Source organism: Mus caroli, unplaced genomic scaffold, assembly GCF_978045245.1.
Source record: "Mus caroli unplaced genomic scaffold, Mus_caroli_1 scaffold_6, whole genome shotgun sequence".
Classification (NCBI taxonomy): Eukaryota; Metazoa; Chordata; class Mammalia; order Rodentia; family Muridae; genus Mus; species Mus caroli.
The window spans coordinates 25,260,082-25,267,611 of NW_028227261.1; positions in this window are offsets into that span (position 1 = coordinate 25,260,082).

The window sequence follows — 7,530 nt, forward strand, 5'->3', positions numbered from 1 at the left end:
TGGGGGGATGAGGAGAGTCAGAGGTGGTCGTGCATGCCAATAATCCTAGCAATGGAGAAGCAGAATCTGGAGGCTCCCTAGGGCTTGCTGGCCAGCCAGTCTAGCCAAATCACAAACTTCAGGTTCAGTGAGAGATGCTGTCTCAAAAACTAAAGTGACTGTATGTTGGCTATATGGCTCAGAGGGTAGAGGTGCTTGCTGCATAGCCTAATGATCTGACTTCAATCCCTAGGACATGCATGGGGAAAGGAGAGGTGAGGGTCTACTCTGGCCTCCATACTTGCACCATGGAGCACAAAAATGCACACACACAGACACACACACATACACACACACATACACTAAAATACATAAGACAACGAACAGAGTTGGACATGGTGATTCATGCCTTTAATCTCAGCATTCAGGAGGTGAGGCAGAGGCAGAGGCAGAGGCAGAGGCAGAGGCAGAGGCAGAGGCAGAGGCAGAGGCAGAGGCAGAGGCAGAGGCAGAGGCAGAGGCAGAGGCAGAGGCAGAGGCAGAGGCAGAGGCAGAGGCAGAGGCAGAGGCAGAGGCAGACAAAGCAAAACAACAACAAAAATGTTTGCCTGTAACCCTGCACACCACACACTCTTTTTTGTTTGTTTGTTTGTTTGTTTGTTTGTTTGTTTGTTTTTGAGACAGGGTTTTTCTGTGTAGTTCTGGCTGTCCTGGAACTCACTCTGTAGACCAGGCTGGCCTCAAACTCAGAAATCCACCTGCCTCTGCCTCCCAAGTGCTGGGATTAAAGGCGTGTGCCACCACGTCCGGCTCCACACCACACACTCTTAAGCATCATATATACTTACACATATGTACTCTCACACTCAAGTCCCCTCACCCACCCACTGTGACACTTGTGCCTTCCTCCATGTACCTTCTCCAGTTCAGCCTCTACACATAAGCTGCCATGGCCTCTTCTTGTCTTTTTATTTTGTGACACTGTGTTTCCAAAACAAAACATTTTTAATAAAACAAAAGAGGCATGTGGAGTGTATACATATATATATATATTTTTAATTGAAGCTGAGTCTAGTTGTGTATGTGCTTAATTGCAGCATTTGGCAGAGGCAGGTGGAACTTACTCGTAGACCAGGCTGGCCTCAAACTCACAGAGATCCAACTGCCTTTGCCTCTTCCTGAGTGCTAGGATTAAAGGTGTGAACCACCATGTCTGGCTTACCAGACAGTGTTTTATATAGCCTAGGCTACATAGCGAGCTCCAGGATAACCAGGACCACTTAGACTCTGTCTCTAAAACAAACAAAGATTTGAAAACCAGCTATGTGACTCATGTCTGTGACCCCAGCATTCGGGAGGCTGAGAAAGGAGGATTACTGTGACTTTGAGACCAGACTTGGCTAATAGCAAGTTTCCAGACATGCTGGGCTATAATATGACTCCTTGTCAGAGAGAGAGAGAGAGAGAGAGAGAGAGAGAGAGAGAGTTAGTTAGTTAGTTTATGAGACTATGCTACATGTTGTATTCTCATCCCCTCCCAAGGCTGAAACAAGAGGATTGCAGAACAGCCAGAGGCCACCCTGGGCTACATGGTGAGCTCCAGGCCATCCTGAGTAACAGAGAGAAACTCTTTCTCCAAAATAGCAAAAATGAGTCAGGTAAGAGCCATCACTTGTGAGGCAAAGGCAGATAGATCGTTGTAATTTTGAGGCTAGCCTAGTCTACATAGTGAGACCCTGTGTATAAAAAACAACTTAAGGGGCTGGAGAGATGGCTCAGCAGTTAAGAGCACTGACTGCTTCTAGGGGTCCTGAGTTCAAATCCCAGCAACCACATGGTGGCTCACAACCATCCATAACGAGTGACGCCCACTGGAGTGTCTGAAGACAGCTACAGTGTACTTACATATAATAAATAAATAAATCTTAAAAAAAAACTTAAAATAAAAGAATTATGTGTATATTCTTATGTGTATATATGAATATATACATTACATTCAGTGTGTGTGTGTGTGTGTGTGTGTGTGTGTGTGTGTGTGTGTAGAGAAAGATGACTCAGGACTTAAGAGTGAGCCTTTACAGAGGACCTAGGTTCAGTTTCCTGCTCCCATTTCAGTTTTGGGAACCTACCACCCTCTTCTAGTCTCTATGAATAGCAAGCAGGTACATACATGCATGCAAAACACTCACAAAATAAAAATAAATATAAAAGCAATGTGTATAAAATAACAAAATATTGTCCAAAAACATTTAAGACTGTAGGTATCTGTGGGAATAAGTTATGTAGTGTAAGGAAGACTGGACCCACACCTGTGATTCTCAGGTAGTGCCTTTCTACACTCCCTTGAACACCTGTCAGAATCCGCATACATGTTTAGTAGGTACAACCATTGGAGCAAGGGCGGCTGGTGGCATCTTACAGGTGGAGGCTGAATGTACTGCTCTCAATAGCCATTCTTGGGGACAGCAACGTAATGCCTCTGAATGTTAATGGCACTCGAATGAGATACTCTGGACTGAATTTTCTTTCCTTTTCTAAAAATACTTTTATTTATGTATCTGTTTGTATATCACATGTGTGTAGGTACCCACCAAGGCCAGAAGACAGTGTTTGATCCCCTGGAACTGGGACATTGGCCATTGTGAGTTGCCCACGGTGGGGGCTGAAAAACCAACCTGAGGTCTTCTGAAAACTAAGCAAGTGCTCTTAACCACTGGGCCATCTCTTGAGCCCGTGGACTGGTTTTTCTATATTTCTAATAGTTTATACGTCTATGTTGGGATGAGGCCAGCAAGATGGCTCAGCAGGTAGAGGTGCTTGCTGCCAAGACTAATGACCTGAGTGCAATCCCTGGGACACACAGAGTGTTAGGAGACAACTGATTCCACATTGTCACTGACATGCATGCCATGAGGTGCATGTACCCACACATATACACTAAATAAATAACATTTTCTAAATCTCTTGGGAACACAGAGCAAAGGCTAAGGGACGTTGGTTGATCCAATGAATGGAGAAGGAGAGAGGAAGCAACTTAAGGAGGAAAGAAATTGGGAACTTGAATCAGGACGCAGATCACTAAGGCCAGTTCCGTCTTTCATTAACTGTCACAAAACCGTTGCTAGGTCCCGATATGGCAGTGCAGGCCTTTAGTTACAAGAGGCAGATGACTTTCTCCTTCTTTTTTTAAAAAAATAATTATTTATTCTATGTCTATGAGTGCACTGTAGCTATCCAGACATAGCAAAGAGAGGGCATCAGATCCCATTACAGATGGTTATGAACCACCATGTGGTTGCTGAGATTTGAACTCAGGACCTCTGGAAGAGCAATCAGTGCTCTTAACCTCTAAGCTATCTTACCAGCCCAGATGAATTTCTAACGTTCATGGCCAGCCTGGTCTACAGAGAGTTTCAGGACAGTCAAGGATCTGCAGAGAAACCCTACCTTGAAATAAAATAAAAAGTTGGGAAGTAATAGAGAAAGATATCAAATATCCCTTTTAGGCTTCTATATGCAAGTGCATGGGTTTGCATGTGAGCACACACGTGTGTATTACTGCATGCACTCAGACAAACACACACGTTCACATCCCAGGAGAATTTTCCAAGGAACTTTACGAGCTGACTGCTTGAATCCCAAATGAAAAAAACAAAGATCCAAGAATAGCTAACAACGTTCTGAAGAATGAACATACACAGACCAGGAGGTATGACCGGCATCTCCCCATCGTATCAAATCTTTGTCCAAAGTCACGGCATCCAGATGAGAAAGTATTAGCATAGAGCAGACAGAGTCAAAAGAAATCGACGCAGGTCAGAAGCAGGCCCAGCCCAGGCTTGGGCTGAGGTGGCATCCAAGTGTTCTGAGGACCTACCAAGCAAAGGGAACTGTGGCGTGTGTGTGTGTGTGTGTGTGTGTGTGTGTGTGTGTGTGTATTTGTGTGACCTAATACAGCAGGCTCATTTGCAGTGAGTAACTGGAAGCTCTTCTGTGTGGCAAGGGGATGCCTGCCAGTGCAATCACGCACACTATGTGTCTAAAGATGTGTGTTTCATCCATCAAAAGATGCACAGAAATGTTGTATGAGCTGGTGACAGTCTGTGTGTTGTATATCATTATGTGTAGTGAGTGGTCATAGGTTCTATCTGTGGATGACAAGGGTCTGCTGTGTGTGTGGATATGTAGTAGGGATATTGTGGGGTTTTTAAAAAGGAGTTTTTAAATTCATTTATTTTAAATCATATGCTTTGTGTACATGTTCTGTGTTGGGGTACAGGGGTGTCTGATCTCCTGGAGTTGGAGTCACAAGTGGTTGTGAGCCACCTGATGGAAACTGAATTCAGGTCCTCTGCAAGACCAGCACATGTTCTTAAGGGCTGAGCCATCTCTCCAGCCCAAGATTTTGTTTTGTTTTGTTTTTCAAAGATTTATTTATTTTATTTTATATGAGTACACTGTAGCTGTCTTCAGACACACCAGAAGAGGGCATCAGATTCCATTACAGATGGTTGTGAGTTGCCATGTGGTTGCTGGGAATTGAACTCAGGACCTCTGGAAGAGCAGTCAGTGCTCTTAACCGCTGAGCCATCTCTCCAGCCCCTTGTTTTGTTTTGTTTTGTTTTTTAAATTAGGTGTATAGGTGTGTCTCTGTGAGTCTGTGTGTCTATGCACTTGAGTGCATAAACCTTCAAAAGCCAGAACAGGGCGTCAGATCTCCAGGAACTGGAGCTGAAAGCACAGGACATGGGTGCTAGAAACTGAACTAGGGTCCTCACCCCACGCCCCTTGGGTCCTCTTCAAAACCAGAAGATACTCCTAACCACTGAGCCCTGGTTTTGTTTTGGAGGGTTGTTTTTGTTTTAACATTTTTATTTATTTTTTTATTTTTTTATTTTTTGTGTGTTTTTGAGACAGGGTTTCTCTGTGTAGTCCTGGCTGTCCTGGAACTCACTCTGTAGACCAGGCTGGCCTCGAACTCAGAAATCCTCCTGCCTCTGCCTCCCGAGTGCTGGGATTAAAGGCGTGCGCCACCACGCCCGGCCGTTTTAACATTTTTAAAAAGATTTATTTATTTATTATATGTAAGTACACTGTTGCTGTCTTCAGACACTCCAGAAGAGGGAGTCAGATCTCATTACGGATGGTTGTGAGCCACCATGTGGTTGCTGGGATTTGAACTCAGGACCTTCGGAAGAAGGGTGCTCTTAAGGTGCTCTTAACCACTGAGCCATCTCTCCAGCCCGTTTTTTGTTTGTTTGTTTTTAAAATAGGGCCTCATGGAGCTCAGCAATCTTTTCACTGCTATCCAGCTGAGGATTATCTGGGCCTCCTGACCCTTCTTGCTCCAGCGACTACAGGCGGGTGGGCCCCCACCCACGCTGCATGTTGTATGATGTGTGTTTAAGTTGTGTCTGTTCATGTTTAAAGATCTGAGGACTGTGGGGATGTGGTGTGTGTCTGTGTGTCTCTGTGTGTGTGTGTGTGTGTGTGTGTGTGTGTGTGTGTGTAAGTTAGACATAGCTCTGAAGACCCAGGCAAAGCCTGAGTGGTTCTTTAGGTCAGTCAGACAAACAGTTACACTTGAATCCCACTCAGTCCATCCAGTCCTTACCTGAGCGGTGGTGAAGACGCTGGTCCAAAAGGTGATGGAGCTGCAGGGGACGGAAGCCGCTGAGAGCTTGCTTCTTTGAGGGCGTGTTTCCTTGATGGAGCTCAGGAAGCAGGGAATAGAGGGAGGAGTAGGCAGGAGTCAGGCCCAGACCAAAGTGTGTGATTCACCTCCTTCTGCCCTCCCGTCCCTGTTTGATCCATGCTGACATTAGAATGAATAATTAGAGGAAGCTTGCTTGCGGCCTCTGTTGAACAGTAGGGCACCTGAGGCCAGGAAGCTCCTTGGGCGGAGCCCCAACCCCAAGGTCCCCCAAAATACTCACACCCAACCAGGACTCTACCCATTTCAGGCAACAAGGGGCCCATCTGAAGCCAAGCCCCTCTGGGAGGAAGGGCTGGGCGTGGGGGAAGCAGAAATTTCGAGAATTAGGTTCCTTGTCTGGGGGGAGAAGGAAGATTCCAGCATTGTCCCTAGGAGCCCAAACTTCAACAAGACCGTCCCAAATCCAGTTAAGACTGACAGAAAAGACTCAAAGCTGATAGACACCTGTCTGAGGGGACGCACTGAGGACCACAGATGTCCAAAGGCACTCCAAGTAAGGGAGACTGATAACCTTGTCTCTGGGGATGCCCAGTCTGTTGGGAGATAATTCTGCCTTCGGAAGCTATCTCAGCTGAGAGGGAGGTAGGCAACCTCTGAGGAGTTTCTTGTCTGATGATGGAAGCCAAAGACCACAGCTCCTACAAGGACTTAGGACTTGGCTGGAGCTCCAGTTTCTACACCGTCCCTCTCCTCCCACCTCCTCACCAGGATACCAACTAGACTACCAAACCGGTTGCCTACAACAGTTGCAAGTTGCCTTTAAAGGCACAAAGAGGAAGCCAGGCGTGGTGGTGCACACCTTTAGTCCCAGCACTCAGGAGGCAGAGGCAGGCAGATTTCTGAGTTCGAGGCCAGTCTGGTCTACAAAGTGAGTTCCAGGACAGCCAGGGCTATACAGAGAAACCCTGTCTCGAAAAGAAAAAAAAAAAAAAAAAAAAAAAAAGCACAATGGCTATTTCACAAGAGGAAGTTAAGGCTTCAGGATGACGTCATTACTGACTCAAATGCCAAGCTCCTCACCCTACCCCACTGGCTCCCTCCACTTTACCTGGACCCAGGGAGCCCTCATTAGCTGTTGGCTGTGCCATGGATTGTGTAGGGTGGTGGCTTTGACTCATGCGACCATAGGAAAAGGAGTGGACTAGCTTTTAGCAACCTTCCAGTGAGGGAAGACTCCCTCACTGCTGCTCGGAACTCCCCTTTCCCACTCTGGGGGACAAGGGGCTGCCCTAGGTAGAGGTCAGACTTGGCTGTGAGACTTCATTCAATTCAGTGCCCAAGACACCCTCTCTAGCTGGATCACTACAGAGAGAGCTGTTCTAAGCAATGTTATGCACTGGGTGAGGGTCACTGCTGTTCTTCCAGGCCAGTCCATGTCCAAAATGTGGCCAGAGGGAAATGGGACTATTCCTTCTAGAAAATACGATGTCCTCACTGGTACCCACATAGCTGAAGGTGACAAGGAACTCCTGATTCTAGCTCCCTGTGCCCATGCTCCAGGCTGAGCAGAGTATTCCTGGGTTTGACCTCAACACCAACCATCTGGGGGGACTTCTCCTGACTTAGTGTCTTCCCCTCATATCCTCCCCAGCTAGGCCAGCCACTGTTCACTGCTCCTGACTCCTCCTCCCATTGAGAAACGTAATCTCTTTGGGAACTGGCTTACTGTCTTTTGGCAAGGCTTACTGTCTGTTCTCCATTGCTGCCTCTGTTGACTAGAGATGTCCTCAGACCCATTTGCAGGACAAGCACATCTGGGGAAGCGGCTTCCTGGACCTTTCACTTAGCAGTTGTAAGGTGTGGTGTCAACACACAAGCTTCCTGCAACTGAGAAG